The sequence below is a fragment of the Scyliorhinus torazame genome, chromosome 8 (genome assembly GCF_047496885.1).
Source record: "Scyliorhinus torazame isolate Kashiwa2021f chromosome 8, sScyTor2.1, whole genome shotgun sequence".
Classification (NCBI taxonomy): Eukaryota; Metazoa; Chordata; class Chondrichthyes; order Carcharhiniformes; family Scyliorhinidae; genus Scyliorhinus; species Scyliorhinus torazame.
In genome coordinates, this window is record NC_092714.1 from 102,536,068 (window position 1) to 102,549,701 (window position 13,634).

Genomic DNA, 13,634 nt, shown 5'->3' on the forward strand with positions numbered 1-13,634 from the left:
GGGTTTGGTCATGCCCGAAACTTAGGAAATTCTGGAACACCTTCTTTCGCACCATGTCGGCAGTACTACAATTGGACCTAGAATCCAGTACCCTGGGAGCCATATTCAGGGTGGCGGATTTGCCTCGCTTGTGGCAAGGAGGTGGATCTTATTGGTTTGGAGTTCAGTTTCTCCACCCTGTGCCTTTAATATGGTTGTGCGATTTAATGGAGTTTCTAAGCCTAGAGAAGGTAAATTTAGTCAAAGAGGGAATGAGGAAGGATTTCATAAAAAGGTGACATTCATTTATATCTCACTTTAAGGAATTAACCGCAGTCAGCAGCTAAAATGGGAGGGTTATAGTTAGTTAATTAATTAGACCATCAGGTCCCAGGGTTTAATCAACCTTCAATACCATTAATTTCTCCAATACAACCTTTTCTACTTCCTTCAATCTCGAATTCTGGGAGATTTATTGTACCTTCTTCTGTGAAAAGACACATAAGCAAGCATTTCACTTCTCTGCCATTGGAGGCGTGGGCTTAAGTTGGGTGCTCTTTCAAAGGGCTGGTGCAGACGCGATGGGCCGAATGGCCTCCTTCTGCAGTGTAAATTCTATGATTCTTCTATTCCCTATTATAAATTGCCTGCAAAAGACCCACATTTGTCTTAGTCAACCATTTTTTAAAAAGCTATTTGTAGAAGCTTTCACAGGCAGTTTTTGTTTTTGCTAGCTTACATTCATATTCTAGTCTCCCTTTCTTTCAATACCATGCTTTTTTTATTGCTGCTCGTGCCTTAAAAGAATATATGGTTTCATCTAATGTACTATACATATCAACTACTGCCAATAAACAAGTACTTCCAGCTTTCAAATGGAATATAGTTATTCAACATGTGGGTGTGCCAACATTCGGCAATGCTCATTCAATGGGTTTGTCAGTTAAGTGATAATGTTGTGTACCTTACTTATCAACCATCAATAACAGAAGCTAGGTGACTTGCTAGGGTCATTGATTCAAGACTGTTCAAAAAGCAGGGTTCAAATTTAAGCATTTGTGGGAAATATACATATACTGTATTTTACTCCACATGGTCCAGTGTGCACAAACTTAAAAATCAAGTTGGGGATATCCAACATATGACTTGCAGGCCAAATATGGTCCACAAGATCCTTTAACTGGGCCATAAATCACCTCCTTGTTCTTCTCATTTGATCCATTTAACTTAGCTACAGTGTGTTTCAACTATTTAAATCTCCTGGTCCATAAAGAGGAGAACGGGCATTTGAATTAGTATGTTTAGATGAATTAGGGAAGTGGCTGGATTCATCAGTCAGCTGGACTGATAAATCGGAATTATGGAGGCTAGAAAATCATAGAATTCCGCCAGGAGGCCATTCAGCCCATTGAGTCTACACCGACCCCCTGAAAGGGCACCCTCTCCCGCCCCATCCCCGTAACCTAACCAGTACATCCCTGGTCACTAAAGGGCAATGTGGCATGGCCAATCCACCTAACTTGTACATCTTTGGACAGCGGCAGGAAACCGGAGCACCTGGATAAACCCAAGCAGCTCTGGAGAGGAAGTGGAAACTCCACACAGTCACCCAAGGCTGGAATTGAACCCGGGTTCCTGGCGCTGTGATGCAGCAGTGCTAACCACTGTGCGGCCGTGCCGAGGTTAAGTTTTGCGGAGATGAAAAAGGAAAGCTTTTTTTTTTTTTCGCAAAAGGGATTGGAATGTGGGCATTTGGTGAAACTTCCTTTTGTATGTATGGGTCTTGCGGTTTCTTTAAATATATAGAATACAGGAGTATCAACTCCCTGCTTTCTAGCAGAAACAGTTTATCACTTTTTCAACTTCTTGCAAAAGAGGAATTGGCTGAACAAAATAGTCAACTAACTTTGTATTCATGCTGTTAGAATTCCTCAAAATCATATGCATGAATTTTACAAGCAAATCATTTAGATATCTTAGCGAACAGCTGAAAATCCATGTACACTGCATTTCTTTATCTACCCAGTCACTTTAAAAAACATTAAACTTAAAGGCATGCATAGATGCTGATTTTCTTCAATCAACTAATGCATTTCCAAATGCTCACTAATTTGACCTTAAATTATGGATTCCAAGGGCTTGCCTAATTGTTGCACAAGATGCTCTCCAATGTCAAGGGACAATTTTCATACTTAATACAGATTAGAAGCAGTAACAAGCACCTCTGACTCAATTTGTACAAACATTGTGCAATTCACTTTTGGGTATCACCAATCATGCCTCTAGGTGCTATCTCACTAGGACTGCCATTTGGGAGTCAGCAGGTACGAGCAGTGATGGATCCTCCAGTTCCATTTCTACAAATAGGTTTAGTTACTTACTGCTAAGCTACCACTAACAGGTTCAGGACCTTCAATGCTGAAAGACAAACCCAACATTACAGCCTCTCGATTTATAGTGCATTAAAAAAATAGTTTTCTGAGAGATTCAAAGTCAGAGACCTTTCTCCTATTCATTTTGGCCTCTCCCCAAACTTCCGTTTTTGAAGTTTGACTTCTAAATATTCGGTTTCATTGTTTTGGCACTGAGTCAATTATTTTAGTGTTGGAGATCAGGCTTCAGGATGTTCCCGTGCCAATTATCAACTGCTACCCCCTGGGCTCTCCTCCTACCCTCATAACCATTTTGACAATTTATTAAAGTTCAAACTGGAAAGATGCTAGCAACAGCTATGCATAAAAAGAAAAACATTAACCAGGAATAAGGTTTGTAACATGATCAACACATGCAAAATGGGTAGAAATTAAGGATCTTTAGGAGGTCTCAGCCTCTGTGCAATTTGCCTCAAAATTGAGCTCATTCTTCCCAGAGCCACTGCGGATAGCTGAAAAGGCAACAACACACCTGCTCCTCTGTGCAGGGGGGAAACAGAATCTAATTACTCTCTTCAGTCTACTAGCAACAGTCCCAAGTTTTACTCCCATATAAATTCACTGGGCAGTGACTTTATTTTTGCTATTTAGCTTCTCAAAGCCTTTCATAATTTTAGAAACCTTAATCAGATTTTCCCTCAAGCTTCAGTTTCAGATTCAAAATTTTTTAGCATCACTTCGACCTCAAATATCTGTGGATGAATTTTCACTGTACCCTTTCTTCTATGTATGGCTCCAATATTTTTTTTGTAATGGCATGGTCAGAACCTTAAGCAATACTTGAGCTGTGGACTAATTTCTTACGCAAATTCAACATGGCCAAATTATCTGTAAATTCAATTGCATAAAATACAAAACTCAGAACCCTGCATGGCCCTTTGTAACTGCATAGTTTTCCAGGTCGACACACATGAGTCCGGTGATCATTTTTCCATGCGATTGAGAATGTTCCTATTGTAGGGTATAATTATACTTTCTTTTACTACATTTATCAAAATACTTTACCGTTCTCTGCATTGAATTGCCACCTTCCATTTCAGCAAGATTAAAAAAAGGGAATAAAACCAGATAAACTGGAAAGGAAACTTTGCAAAGAAAATAGTACACAAACAATGGAATGAATTCAGCCAATAAATTTTTCGAGCATAGATCAGACATGGCAACATCTGTGGAGAAACAGATAACACGTCAGGTCAATGACCTTTCATCAGACCACTAGTGATCAAACTGAAAGATCCTGGAGAGAGAAATTAAAATTAGAGTCTGCACATCTAAATACTTCAAATATTACAAGTGTCTCTGCCTCCACCCTTTCAGGTAGCACATTCCAGACTCTCACCATCCTCCGGCTGTTCTAGCTTTTCCTCAGATCCTCCCTAAATCTCCTGCCCCTTTCCTTAAATCTATGCCCCCTGGCCATTGCTCTATCCACCAAGGAGAATTGAGATTTTTTAAAAAGCATTTAACAAATGTGGAGATAATGAGTAATACAAAAGTTAAGACAGATATCAAAAAAATGGAGGGACAGTAAAATCTGATCACACCTTACAGAAAAGATAGGACTAATAGGAAATGCAAATGGGATGAGGGACAGGACAGATAGCAAATGAGCATGCAGGTTCCATTATCACAGAAGAGTGCGATAGTGAGAATGAAGTAAATTAATACGAGTGGAGATGGAACAATTTGAGATACCTATATAAGGGAGTAGCACTAAAAACGCTGATTGAACCCAAAGTGAGATTGCTAATGTAATGCATGATAGAATGCTCAATGAAATCAGGGAGGAATATGGTTAGCACTGCTGCCTCACGGTGCCATGGACCCAGGTTCGATCCCTGCCCACTGTCTGTGTGGAGTTTACACATTCTCCCTATGTCTGCGTGGGTCTTACCCCAACAACCCAAAGATGTGCAGGCTAGGTGGATTGGCCACGCTAAAATTGCCCCTTAATAGAGAAAAAAAAAAGAATTGGGTAAAAATAAATCAGGGAGTAATTAGCAGAGATTTTGACCACAGCTTTTCCAAACATCCTTTGACAAGTATGTACCTGTCAGGCAGGGAGGAAGTGGTCGAGCAAGGGAACCGTGGTTTACTAAAGCAGTCAAAACACTTGTTAAGAGGAAGGAGGCTTATGTAAAGATGAGGCATGCAGGTTCAGTTAGGGCGCTCGAGAGTTACAAGTTAGCTAGGAAGGACCTAAAGAGAGAGCTAAGAACAGCCAGGAGGGGACATGAGAAGTCTTTGACAGGTAGGATCAAGGATAACCCTAAAGCTTTCTATAGATATGTCAGGAATAAAAGAATGACTAGGATAAGAGTAGGGCCAGTCAAGGACAGTAGTGGGAAGTTGTGCGTGGAGTCCGACGAGATGCTAAATGAATATTTTTTGTCAGTATTCACACAGGAAAAAGATAATGTTGTCGAGGAGAATACGGAGATTCAGGCTAATAGACTAGAAGGGCTTGAGGTTCATAAAGAGGAGTTGTTAGCAATTATGGAAAGTGTGAAAATAGATAAGTCCCCTGGGCCGGATGGGATTTATCCTAGGATTCTCTGGGAAGCTAGGGAGGATATTGCTGAGCCTTTGGCTTTGATCTTTAAGTCATCTTTGTCTACAGGAATAGTGCCAGAAGACTGGAGGATAGCAAATGTTGTCCCCTTGTTCAAGAAGGGGAGTAGAGACAACCCCAGTAACTATAGACCAGTGAGCCTTACTTCTGTTGTGGGCAAAGTCCTGGAAACGTTTATAAGAGATAGGATGTATAATCATCTGCAAAGGAATAATTTGATTAGAGATAGTCAACACGGTTTTCTGAAAGTTAGGTTGTGCCTCACAAACCTTATAGAGTTCTTTGAGAAGGTGACCAAACAGGTGGATGAGGGTAAAGCAGTTGATGTGGTGTATATGGATTTCAGTAAAGCGTTTGATAAGATTCCCCACGGTAGGCTACTGCAGAAAATACGGAGGCATGAGATTCAGGGTGATTTAGCAGGTTGGATCAGAAATTGGCTAGCTGGAAGAAGACAAAGGGTGGTGGTTGATGGGAAATGTTCAGACTGGAGTCCAGTTACTAGTGGTGTACAAGGATCTGTTTTGGGGCCATTGCGGTTTGTAATTTTTATAAATGACCTGGAGGAGGGCGATGTTGCTAACTTTTGGTTGGTTCAATTGCCTCTGTTTTATAGTCTTTGCTCTCGAGTCGCCAAGTATCTTTATGATACCGCCACGAGGTCCAAGTTCAAGTAATGATCAATAACTCAATACACCAATTAGCAAGATTTAAATCAAAGCACATTTATTTACACACAGTCAAATCTACTCATGCATAAACGCTACTTTCTAAGCTACTTCTACAACTAACAGGCCTATACTTAGCTTCGGACTGGCCCACCAGGTCAGGGGAACAAATGGCCTTTCGTTCGGGTTCTGAGTCTGCGGGATTCAAAAGCTGGTACGGACTGGTAGCTAGGAGCCCCTATCTCGTAGCGAGCGTTGACTTGAGACTTAAGGTCTTTTGGCGGCAGCTGAACAGGTCACTGTCAAGGGTTGGTTCGCGTTGCTGAGTGACCCTGTCAAGAAGGACGATTTGAACTTGGGGGGCCTTACTTTATAGTCCCCAGGGGCTTCCCGCCTTTCGGGGCGGACCCCGTATCTGGTTTCAAGTGATTGGACTTTGTTCCAATCGCTTGGTTAAATTTCTCCAATACCGGAGCGGTTCCCTGATCGATGGGCGGTCTTGAGGTATCCGTTAACCTCTTTTGTGTTGGCTCTACTGGCGCCGAGTCTGGCTTGGCCTTGTTTATCTCAAATGTTTTGATTTTTCCCGGGGATCGCTCATTAGTATGTAGATGGCTGCTACATTATTGTGCAGATGGTTGCTGGTATCGATGCTGTCTGGGCTTTTGCAGAGTCTAATACACAGTAAACTTGCACCTGCTAGTTTCTGCCTGTGTTGGCTGAATTTCCCTTCAGCCTTTGTGGTTCTCCATTTTAGGCCGGGAGTTGGCCAACCCAGGTGGCTACAGCGTAGAAGGATGGGTGAGTAAATTTGCAGATGACACTAAAGTCGGTGGAGTTGTGGACAGTGCGAAAGGATGTTACAAGTTACAGAGGGACAGAGATAAACTACAGCGCTGGGCTGAGAGGTGGCAAATGGAGTTTAATGCAGAAAAGTGTGAGGTGATTCATTTTGGAAGGAATAACAGGAAGACTGAGTACTGGGCTAATGGTAAGATTCTTGGCAGTGTGGATGAGCAGAGAGATCTCGGTGTCCATGTACATAGATCCCTGAAAGTTGCCACCCAGGTTGAGAGGGTTGTTAAGAAGGCGTATGGTGTGTTAACTTTTATTGGCAGAGGCATTGAGTTTCGGAGCCATGAGGTCATGTTGCAGCTGTACAAAACTCTGGTGCGGCCGCATTTGGAGTATTGCGTGCAATTCTGGTCACCGCATTATAGGAAGGATGTGGAAGCATTGGAAAGGGTGCAGAGGGGATTTACCAGAATGTTGCCTGGTAGGGAGGGAAGATCTTATGAGGAAAGACTGAGGGATTTGAGGCTGTTTTCGTTAGAGAGAAGGTTAAGAGGTGACTTAATTGAGGCATACAAGATGATCAGAGGATTGGATAGGGTGGACAGTGAGAGCCTTTTTCCTCAGATGGTGATGTCTAGCACGAGGGGACATAGCTTCAAATTGAGGGGAGATAGATATAGGACAGATGTCAGAGGTAGTTTCTTTACTCCGAGAGTAGGAAGGGCGTGGAACGCCCTGCCTGCAACCGTAGTGGACTCGCCAACACTAAGGTCATTCAAATGGTCATTGGGTAGACATATGGATGATAAGGGAATAGTGTAGATGGGCTTTAGAGTGGTTTCACAGGTCGGCGGAACATCGAGGGCCGAAGGGCCTGTACTGCGCTGTAATGTTGTATGTTCTATGTTCATGTATGGAGAATGAAAAAGGTGAGAATGGAATAAATCATGTAACTATTGCGATGAATGTATGAAATTGGTATAATATCGTATTATGTATATTTGTTGCAGTGATATTTTAAAAACCTGGGTTAGAGTGTGTATATATTTGCTGCAGTAGTATTCAAAAAAGCCTGGTTAAAAGACAGACTTTGTGGCGCAAGATAAAGTCCAGCAGGGTACATGGACAGGGTGGAAACAGTTATCGAAATAAGAGTTCTATACACAAATACATACCGAGTGGATATAATACAGTAAACAATAAAGATGGGCTATAAATTGAGCAAATATTGAAGCAAAATTCCCCAGATGCTGGAAATTAAAATTAAAATAGAAAATACTGGAAAAACCTGTCGCATCGATGGAGAGTGAAACGGAATTAACATTGTGTCAAATGACTCTTCGGAACTCAATTGTAAATTGGGTGGTTGGGAGCTACATAATCCAGTCTACTGGATCTTTTGAAACTACCAAAGGGGGATAGCAAAGCAGGTTAAAAAGCCTCAAGTCACTGCAACAGGAAGGGATTTCAGTAAAGGTGATTAATCAGTGGATAAAATAGTGTGGTTTTAATGGGAGGTTTCCCCAAACTGAAAGGCAGAATAAGATTTGAGGCAACCTTGTGACATAGATCAGCAATTGGTTCCAAGGCATGAAACAGAGTAGGGAAAAAGGGATGTAATTGATTCTTATGATGTGAAATATGGGCCGGGATTCTCCAACCCCTTGTAGCAGAAGGAAGCTACAAAGGGATGTCGCCAGATTAACAGAATGTGCAAAACAATGGCAGAGTCTTCAGGATAGGCTGTGCGAGGTCCTCAACTTTTCATCTAAGACAGACAAATAATTCTAAGAAACTAGAAATTATGAAAGAGCATAGGGATTTGTGTCCATGTACAAGGATCACAGAGAGCCAGTGCACACGTACAGAAGTAATCAAATAGGCTAGTAGAATGGTCTTCAAGAAAGTTATAATAAGAACGAGAGGAAAACATGCTTCATTTGTACAGAGTCTTGGACAAATGGCAAAGGGGTACTGTGAAGACTCACCAGAATACTAGGCCTTACAGGGATAAATTATGACAACAGGCTTAACAAATTTGGTTTTAATTCCTTGAAGGTCATCTAATCAATGTCATGTTGGGTGTTCTGGTTCACAAACAAGCCAACAATGCTGGAAGCGGTGTAATTCTATTTTATTAACTGTTCAACTATGCTAACATTCTGTAAACATGGGTATAAGCAATACCAGCTTAACTGTGGACCCTTTCCTATCACGAGCTATGGTGAGGCACTCAGCACATGGTGAATGTCTGTGATGCAGGCTGTGAGCTCTGTGCTGGCTGCTGCTAGAATGAGCGGGAATTCGCCGGTCCCCTGTCTTTATAGTGCTTGTGCTCTCACTGGTGATTGGCTGCGGTGTTATGTATGCTGGTTGGTCCTACTGCATGTCCATCAGTGTGTGTAAGTGATTGCACCATAATGTACTAATGTATATTATGACAATCAAGATCCTTAAAATAAAGGTATTTCAAAGGGTCGATACAGAGGACATATTTTCTGAGAAAATCCAGATCATAAGGCGCATAATCTTAAAATTAGAGCTAGGACTAATGTGTGTAATCAGAAACATTTTTTTCACACAATAGTAGAATTCCCAAACTCACATTCCTAAAACACTGTGGACTTTGAGGAAATTCAAATTTTCAAGCCAAGAACAATAATTTTTTGCTCAGTAAGGATATCAAGGGATATGAATTGCTCCTGTTCTTATGAATGACACCATGCGAGTTCATTCGGAGAATTATCACAGACAGAATGGAAGAAATGATTACCACTTCTGCTGCAAATTCTCAGAATCTACATAACTGCCCACTCTGCTAATTTGACATTGCCCTCACCACAGCTGACATTGCCTTCACCAGTTTGCTAATTACAACATACTCTTGCATCATATCTTTTGGGCCAATGTCAAATAATCTAATACTAGAAAAATAAAATAGAATGGTTTTCACATCTCAAACTTCCACAATGTTTGATGAAGCCCTACAGAAGTAACTATGAAAATTAAAGTCCACAATATTAAGGATAAACTATGGAAAGGAGGGATGAATGAAGATGGAAATGCGGTAGATGTAAATGGTTATTTCCCCACACTGACAATATGTAACGAATACAATGCCCAAGAATCTCTTCACTCAGAACACAAACTCGGATGCGAAGTAAAGAAAATTAAATATAACAAATTTTGATGCATCGAGAATTGCAAGGAAAATAATGGATATTACAGAAGAATATAAACAGGTAGGGGCCATAGATGTGTGATGCACAGCACCAGTTAAATAAGTGATTATGGCCAGTTCCTCAAAAAATTTCAATGAAATTAGTCAAGCACATGCTGAATTCATAAATCTATGCTGACTGTTCCCATCAGCCCCAGTGGCACTCAATTTCCCAATTTTCAATTGTATTTCATCGCGTAGCCTTTAGCTGTTTTTCTACACTTATGCTACAAACTGATCTAGTGTTTCCTGACTTTAAGTGTGTAAAATTTGCCACCTGCTCATCTCTTTCAAAGACTGAAAATTAGTTCAACACCTTTGCTTTAAATGAAAATCACCTGTTTCAATACCTTTATGGTTTAACACTCCCGCGGCCTTCTCCAGCACCACAATCGCCCCTGCAGCATTCTCCGTCATCGCTGGTGTTTTGTGAAGCCTACATCCCCCTCTTCACACTCCCTACACTGAGTCATGTTTGTAGCTATCTCAACTCCCCCACCCTTGTCCCAGGATTCTTTGCCCAAGCCCCTTTGCCTCTCCTCTTTAAAACTCAACTCCCTTCCTAATCTTACCACCTTCAGCTCTGTGCCCATTTAACAGAATTGGCAGAGGGCAATTTAATGGAGACAATTAATTGCATGGTAATACATTGTACACGGAATACAAAAAGTGAAGAGTGGAATGAAAAGTAGATACCTAGGGTTTCAAATATATAGTTCGGTACAAATATAGATGTAGGGAAATAAAGCCATTAAAATAGTTACTACAACGGTGAGGTGAGGGGAAAGCATCCAGGGTCGAACTGGCGAACAAGAAAGGATCTAAAACTGTTGTGTATCGGCCCCCTGGTAGCAGTTAAGGTGCTAGATTGTAGAAGGCAGAAATCAGGCAAATATGTAGCAACGGCATAGTAGTATTAATGGGAGATTTCAACACATAGATTGGGAGCGACAGACAAGCAACTGTCAAAGCTGGTGAATTTCTGAATTTGTCTGGGATAGTTTCTTGCAGCAATATCTTCCAGATGCAACAAGGAGATGGGCAATATTAGATTTAGTTATGAGCAATGAGCATAAATAAATTTAGCAGTCTAACTGTGCATAAACACGTATCAAATAGTGATCACAACATGATTGAATTCAGTGTAGCATTTGAAAGTGAAAAGTTCGATTAAGATACTAGAATCTTAGACTTGGATAAGGCGGACTTTAACGGATTAGCACAGTAAGAAGTCTTATAACACCAGGTTAAAGTCCAACAGGTTTGTTTCAAATCACTAGCTTTCGGAGCACAGCTCCTTCCTCAGGTGAATGAAGAAGTGGGTTCCAGAAACATATATATAGACAAAGTCAAAGATGCAAGATGACACTTTTGAATGCGAGTCTTTGCAGGTAAGTACAGGTCCAGACGGAGCAACTGGCGAGAGGGATAATCACAGGTTAAAGTGTGAATTGTCTCAAGCCAGGACAGTTGGTAGGATTTCGCAAGCCCAGGCCAGATGGTGGGGGAGGGGGGTGGAGGTGGCGGAACATGGCTATAGTTTTCTGCTCAGTGATTCTGCGTTGTCGCGCGTCCTGAAGGCCGCTTTGGAGAACGCTTACCCGAAGATCAGAGGCTGAATGCCCTTGACTGCTGAAGTGTTCCCCAACTGGAAGGGAACATTCCTGCCTGGCGATTGTCGCGCGATGTCCGTTCATCCGTTGTCGCAGCATCTGCATGGTCTCGCCAATGTACCACGCTTCGGGACATCCTTTCCTGCAGTGTATGTAAGACTTCTTACTGTGCCGGCATCTCCACATTAACGGGATGAGGCAGAGACTGTCCAGAATAAACTGGGGAGATCTGTTATTGATTCAAGCGACTGCAGATCATGGATAAATATTTAAAGAACCATTTAACGAGATACAGAGCATGTATATACACGCCCCAGAGAGGAAAAGGCTCTGCTTCACACAAAGAAGTCACAGCATAAAACTAAAAGAGCATACAAAAATGTAAGACATAGCACAGATCCAGACGAAAGAGATAGGTACAAGGACTAGCAAAGGCGCACAAAGCAGCTTACAAGAGCTACTAAAAGGGATTATGAAAGGAAACTTGCAAGGGACGTCAAAAGCAATACAAAATTTTGTAGTTATATAAAGGGAAAGCGGGTGGTGAAGAGCAATGTAGACACACTAAAAGCTGAAAATGGAGATATTGTCAGTGATGATGGGCAAATGGCAGGCATGTTGAACAATTACTTTGCCTTGGTGTTTACAGTAGAAAGAGGATAACTTGCCGTAAGTCCTGAAAAAATTAATAGTCGATAGAGAACAGGGACTTAATACAATTAACAAAGTACAGCTATACTAACTAGGAAATTAATGGAACTAAAACTAAATACCCAAGATCTGACTGGTCCCATTAGAGGGTGTTAAAGGAAGTAGGAGAGCGCACTGTAGATGCCCGAACTATAATCTTCCAGAGTTCCCTAGATTCAAGAGTAGTTCCTCTGGATTGGAAAATTGCACATGTCACTCCACTTTTTAAGAAGGGTGAAAGGGAGAAACCAGGGAATTACAGTTAGCCTAACTTCTGTGGTGGGGAAATTGCTGAAGTCTCTGGGGTAACTGAACACCTTCAAAAATCATGGGCAGCCAGCATGATTCATGAAGGGAAAGTCATGCCCGACTAATCTTATTGAATTTTGAGAGGAGGTGACAAAGGTAGTGGACATTGGAATGTCTATGGATGTCATTTACATGGACTCCCAAAAGGTTATTTGATAAAGTCCTACATAAGAAACTATTGACTAAGGTGGAAGCCCATGGAGTTGAGGGCAACTTATTAACATAGTTAGGAAACTGGTTGAGTGGCAAGAGCAAAGTGGGGATAATGGGTAATTACTCAAATTTACGGGGAATGACTAGTGGTGTACTACAGGGATCTGTGTTGGGGCCTCAATTATTCATTAATGACTTGGATGATGGCATAGTAAGTCATATATCCAAATTTGCAGATGATACGGTTAGGTGGCATTTTAGATAGCCTGGCTGATAGCATAAAATTGCAAGGACATATTAGCATGAATGGGCAAAATTGTGGCAGATGGAATTTAATGTAAGCAAGTGTGAAGTTATCCATTTTGGACCAAAAAAAGGATAAAGCAGAGTTCTTTCTAAATAGAAATAGGTTAGGTACAGCAGATATCCAAAGAGACTTTTGGGGGGGCGGGGGGGGGGGGGGGGGGGGGGGGGGGGGTCAGGTGCAGGGGTCTTTAAAATGCAAGGAAGTGGTGCAAAAAATAATCAAACAGGCTAATGGAATGCAGAAGATTGGCATACACAAGACACAGGGGTTATGCTGCAGCTTTACAAAACCCTGATTAGGCCCCACTTGGGAGTAATGTGAACAGTTCGGAGTACCACACCTTTGGAAGAATATTTTGGCCTTGGAGGGAGTGCAACGCACGTTTACAGAAAAGATACCTGAGTGAGAGGGGTTGAGTTACGAGCAAATTGGACTTGTTTTTGCTGGAATTTAGAAGGCTAAGGGATGATTTGATCAAAGTATTCAAGATATTAACAAGGAAAGACAAGGTAGATAAAGATAACTATTATCACTAGTTAAAGATTCTAAAACAAGGGGGCATAGTCTAAAAATTAGGGCTAGAACATTCAGGAGAGATGTTAGAAGGAACTTCTTCACGAAAAGAGTGGCAGAGATTTGGAACTCCCTAAACAGAAGTTGAAGCTAGGTCAGTTGTTAATTTTAAGTCAGAGATAGATAGATTGGTGTTAAGCAAAAATATTAAGGAATATGGGCCAAAGGCAGGTATAGACAGTTGGGTCACAGATCAGCCATGATCTCATTGAATGGTGGGATAGGGTAGATGGGCTCAATGGCCTACTCTTATTCCTATGTTCGGGTGCGATAAATAGGGCCTGGAGTACAACAGTAAGGAAGCAATGAAGAATTTATACATG

General features: G+C 41.5%; 1 protein-coding gene across 9 annotated transcripts in view; it reads right to left on the reverse strand.

The window, feature by feature from the left end:
• The window catches only part of tab3 (TGF-beta activated kinase 1 (MAP3K7) binding protein 3), a 157,991-nt gene that overhangs the window by 91,808 nt on the left and 52,549 nt on the right, over positions 1–13,634 (reverse strand). The window lies entirely within an intron of this gene.